Below are 5,975 nucleotides of genomic sequence, written 5' to 3' on the forward strand. Positions count from 1 at the left end.
TACTTGAAACCCGAAACACTAGAGGTAGGTGACGTCCACAAGTCACAATGCAACAGTTCGAAAGGGAAAGAACTACGGGTAGTAGACGTGCCAAAAGGCAGACGAACACGTTTGCCCATCTGACACGCATGACACAAGGACGAATCATGACTATGACGATCGTACGGGAGCTAAAACTCCTGAAGAAGAGTTGTAGTCGTGCCGCTGTGAGGATGACCAAGCCGGTGGTGCCAGAGAGCGACAGAGGCAAGCAGAGCATGCGGTGGAGAAGAAGACGCGCCGTGGACCGTGTACAAGTCACCAGAGCTATTGAACCGAGCGATCTCCATCCTGGTGCGAAGATCCTTCACAGACAGCCCAAAAGGATCAAATTCAACAAAAACTTGGTTATCGATAGTAAACCATCTAACAGAAATGAGATTTTTGATAAGGGCCGGAGCAACAAGAACGTCACGCAAAATAAGAGGTGAACGGGAGGAAGGGAGAGAGGTGGTGCCTACAAAGGAAACCGGAATAGAGGAGCCGTCTCCTATAGTAATGGATGGGAAAAGGATGGAGGGGTGGATGGAGGAAAGCGTACTGGTAGATGCAGACATATGCGCAGAGGCGCCAGAATCGAAAATCCAACTGTTACCTGTGTCTTGGGTGGTAAGTGAATTCATGGCGGCGATGAACGCAGCCTGATCCCAAGCCGGAGTGGTGGTAGTCGAGGTGGAGGCAGTAGTCGGCGGCGGCGGTGTAGAAGACGACGCCGAGGACGATGCAGCGAGATCCCAGGCCGGTGAAGGAGCCCCGTAGGGGTACATGGAGTAAGCCGAAGGAGCAGCCGCGACCTGGTACAGAGGCGCGTAGGCGGTGTAGGCGGCGGGCGGAGGGCGTGAGCCGAGGAGACCGGGGGCGCCGAGCGCGGGGCGAAGGCCGGGCGCCCATGCACCGCTGTAGGCTGGCGGAGCGCCGTATGGCGACGGTGCCGACCAAGGCATCGGCCAGGCCTGCACCAGACCTGTCCACGGGTCATGAGAAGGACGCCAGGTGGAAGGATCCGGGGACGCCACCGGTGCTGAAGCCGGCGCTGGAGTTGGGGGCGCGGAGTGGGTCGGCGCCGGAGTAGTGGAGGAAGACGCGTCGCCGTGCTTGGGTGGCCTGTAAACCGGGTTCTTGCCCTTGTAGTTGGGGCTGGGGCGCCACCTAGGTGGCGGCTGAGGCGAGGGCGGCGTTGGCGGTGGAGGCGCTGGAGCAGGAACGGGCCGCGCCATCGTGTGGAAGAGGCGCGGGGTGCTGGCCTTGCGCTGCTGATTCTGCTCCTCCATCTGCAGCATGGAGCGGGCCTCCGCCAGCGTTGGCAGAGGACGAAGGAGCGGGATGAGCGTGGCCTGCTGGGCGAAGCGCTCGTCGAGGCCGCCCATCAGCGCGTGAAGAAGAGAGCGATCGGCGACCACCTCGCCAAGCTCGCGCAGCTCGTCGCCGATAGCCTTGATGCGCTGACAGAACATGCCGACCGGGCGATCGCCCTGCATGATGGTGCGAAGCTCCGTGTTGAGAGCCGAGATGCGGGCGTCGCGGTTATCCTGGAAGAGCCGACGAAGCTCGAGCCAGATGGCGCGAGCGGAGGCGCCGTCGGTGACCACGAGGTTGAAGAGCTCCATGGAGATGCGAGTATACAGTCACTGAATGATGGCGAGATCATCCTTGAGCCACCGTGGATCATGCGGGGCGGGGAGCGTGTCACCGGAGATGTGATGAAGGAGAGAGCAACGTCCGAGATGAATCTCGAAAAGATGGCGCCAATGGTAGTAGTTGTGGCTGTGAAGATCGAGAACAATGGGGATGAACGGGGTGATGTCTGTAATGGTGTCGCTGAAGGAGAGGCTGGGGGCGGGCATGGCAGCGGGAAGCAGTGGAGGCGGCTGGGTGTCGGTGATGGGAAGAGTTGGCAGGCCGCCGGGGAGAGAGGCTGTTGGCTGACCGCCGGGGAGGGAGTCAGTTGGCTGGCTGCCGGGAAGAGGAGGAGTTGGCGGGCCTCCAGTCATGACGATCGTGGAGGAAGGGATGCGGAACCGGTGTCTGATACCATGTAAAATCTTTGGATTGATAGTTTTTCCTTGCGTTTCCAAGTACAAGAGAGAGAGTACATGTAGGGGAGGAGTCAGAACGTGAACGTGGGAGGAGTGATGGAGAGATCATGGCGACGTAGCGCTGACCAAGTCCACACTCTAACACCAACGACTCCTTGTTTTTTTGTTGGAAACTGTTTCATTTTTACTGCAGACTCCGAAGGTACCACAGAATCAATACACGCCGGTTTCTACCAGGTACCGCAGGGGGCAAAAAACACATATTTGACCCGAGTACGAAAAGAATTCATAATCTGAACTGCTTTAAAAAAAATCACTCAACTGACCGTTTCGAGTGACGCCCGACAGATAGGCATCACACTATACTGTGCAACATCTGACTTTTAGGCGCCACACACCGGTCCAGCGTGGCAGTCCGAGCCCAACTCCTGGTTGTGCAACGTCTAACTGAAAGAAGTTGCACAGTGTAGTGCAACGCCTAATTGTTCTGAGCTCGGGCTCAGATGCTCCCGAAATCAGCATCGTACACTCGCATTTAGATCTGTGCCATCAGCTGTGGTTTCCGTCCGTATATCACGTATGCTGAATTTTTTTTGAGCATCAGTACAGACACAAACGCTCATATACACACGCATACACTCATCCCTATGAACACACACATGCACACCCTATCCCTATGAGCACCTTCGAAAAACTGAGCCGACATATCATCTTGAGATTTACAAAGTCACCGTAGGCGCCTCGTCGTCGACGAGAACGTCTCCTCCCACTGAAAGCGCATCGCCGGAAATTCTGAAATAAATCCAGGAATAATGCGAGCACCAGGATTTGAACCCTGGTGGATTGAGGATACCACTGTCCACCTAACCAACTCAACCACAGGTTGATTCGAGTATGATGAATTAAAATAAGCCCAAACCTGATACGCATTGAATGAGACGGAAGCTACAACTGTAGATGCGGATCAGGTAGGCCTCGAACGGCTCGGTCATTTTTCTGAGCCGATCTGAGCGTCTCCGTCCACGAAGTCAGTAACGTCCAACTGCACCAGCCCAGTCATAAATGGATACCACATGATTTATTATACAGCTAAAAAAAAGACACTTGCTTAACCTTAGTGTTTTCACATCGAAACTACTCTACGGACGACTCTGCTTGCACGATATTTGGACGATGGCTTTCTTGAACAGTGCAGATTTGTTAAACTAAACTATCCAACGGATGTTGTTGCCATCGTCCACAAATCGTGCACAAAGGTATCGTCTGTGTAGCACTGCTCTTTTCACATCAAAACTGTCCCAAGTACCAATCATGTTTTCAACCAAAAATACACAGGCATTAACAGCCACACACTCCTACGTTGACCAATGAAGTGATCAAAATACGTGACACTCGCCACCAAGGCGCCTTTTCCTCATGACTACGAGATTACCATGATAACACCCGGTGGTGTAAGTGGCTATGTTAGTACTGTTGTGAAATGAATCACAATCAATCTCATTTATAGTTCATTATAGGTACATCTCTACAGGCAGAACCATCTCACAGGTGGTGTGTGTGGCGAAGCTAGTAGTGCTGCAAAATGAACGAACATCAATCACATGTGCGCATCCATAGTCAGCCATATTTTCTACAGGATTTGACAGTGAACACTGCCATGAAGTGTCGTAAGACAAAGCTTAACAAAATCCATAAAAACAACACTGCCTTTTGGATAAGATTCTAGAACCTGAAATGAAATGTAACCTCAACGAAGGAAAATACACGATATGGTGACATCCACAACATACGACCTCCCAATAAAACTTGATTTTCCTTGGGGGAATGCTCCTGCCTCAGTCCCAAGCCTTACAGCTCCACAAATAAAATAACGGCACACTGGCCAACCAATCTTCAGCAAGATTGCCAAAAGAGTGACATCGAGCAGTCCTTGCAAGGAAGCCGCAGTTCTACACACCGTCATTAGCAGATTCTTAAAAAGAAGTTCAACACAGGGGCGGATCCAGATTGGAAATTACCCGGTGTCCACATAGAAGAATGCAAGCCTACATATCAAATAATTCAATGATCTACACACTAAATCAATGGATTACATTAAGCAAGTTCAAATTGGACCCGGTGCCGGTGACACCGGCTAGCTCTACATAGCTACGCCCCTGGTTCAACATATGGACCTTCTGCAAAATGGACATGGACATGTGAACTATACCACTACTAAGGCAACTAAAAAGCACAATAAATACGGTAGTACGGATATTATCAAGTACCTAACTATTTAGTTACTTATTTTGTTGATAGCTGATTTAATACCGAATAAAAGCTGTTAGTTGCAGCTTAGTCCAAAGATAGGTTTCGGCATGAGATGATTTCGGATAACACAAGGAACTATTTTTTAGTGTATGAAATAATTTGCTTTATACATATATCTTGTCTGAGCCAAAGCAGGTAAACTATCGACGATACCAGAGTGAGAAACATTCATGGAAAAGATTGGCAATATCAATAAGCAGCAAAAACACTATGTTTAGTACTCCTTACATCCCAAAATAAGTGTCCCTGATTTAGTACAACTTAGTCAGAAGGTTGTTTTAGACAAATTAATTCCACCAAAATTTAGAAGAAATTGATGTGCATGAAGAACATTTAACACCTGAGCCACAAACTACTTTGATGCCTAATTTAGTGGCAATTAATAATGCATATCGTCTGGGCAGCGGAAGTATAAGTGTGATGTACTCCCTCCGTTCCTAAATATTTGTCTTTCTAAACATTTCAAATGACTACTACATGCGGATGTATGTAGACATATTTAAAGTGTAGATTCACTCATTTTGCTTCGTATGTAGTCACTTGCTGAAATGCCTAGAAAGACAAGTATTTAGGAACGGAGGGAGTAGCAAAGAATAGTCTAGCTGAAACTGAATCGTTTATTTAACAAGTGACATGGGAACCCTACCTTACATCATTACTAAGCTTTTCATGTGAAGAAAAAACATCAGCAACTATCCCAAAGAATATAATATTTGCTCATATTGATGCAGCAAAAATTACATACCAATGAGTAAATTCTGCAAGTAAATTTTGAATAGGAAGTGCTCATTCCCAGATATCCATGAGAGTCCAGGTGTGCAACGACAAAAATGGTGTTCGTATTCTTTCCTCAAATTTATTTGTTGCCAAATTTCTGCAAGAGAGTTTTCAACCCAACTAAGGAGATGAATAAAAAAAGGCAAGAAGAATGTGAAGTATTCTAATGTTTGGAGGCAAAGTGGAAGGGGTCGAAGCACGGAAAACCAAATTCAAGTATTTTTGTTACATAATTAGGACAAATGAATGTATATGAAAAACGTACTCTGAGACTTTGAGTGACTCTGGAGAAGAATCCCCACCATGAGAAGAATCCATCATGACAGGTGGCATACTTGCAGATGACTTCCAACGGAACCCAGCCCTGTACCTGTAGAAGATGGGAACTGTTTCAATCAGTAGTTTCATTAGGAAAACAAATGCAATGGTATACAACATTTGCACTGGTTACTTTCTGCAGACTTGAGACAAGTATTTTCCTGGACTCCAAAATTGCATTCATACAATGCATCTTGGTTCATCGAACTCTCCAATTGCTCCTGTAGCAGTCAACCGATGGATACTGAACTCCATAAGCTCCGTATACATAACACATAAATTAGTTCATAACTTTAAAATACATCATATGACCCCCCCCCCCTCCCTCCCCCAGATATTCTACAAAATTATTTCTCATGGACATAAAACCGATCATCTCTACTTCTATAAAATACCCTGGTGATGGTGTGCCTGTCATACTTTATTTTGGGCCGTCAGATCTGCATCGAACGCATGGGAGGCAACCACGCCTTACTCTCTTGGTTTAGCTCCATT

Source organism: Triticum dicoccoides, chromosome 4B, assembly GCF_002162155.2.
Source record: "Triticum dicoccoides isolate Atlit2015 ecotype Zavitan chromosome 4B, WEW_v2.0, whole genome shotgun sequence".
NCBI classification, from domain to species: Eukaryota; Viridiplantae; Streptophyta; class Magnoliopsida; order Poales; family Poaceae; genus Triticum; species Triticum dicoccoides.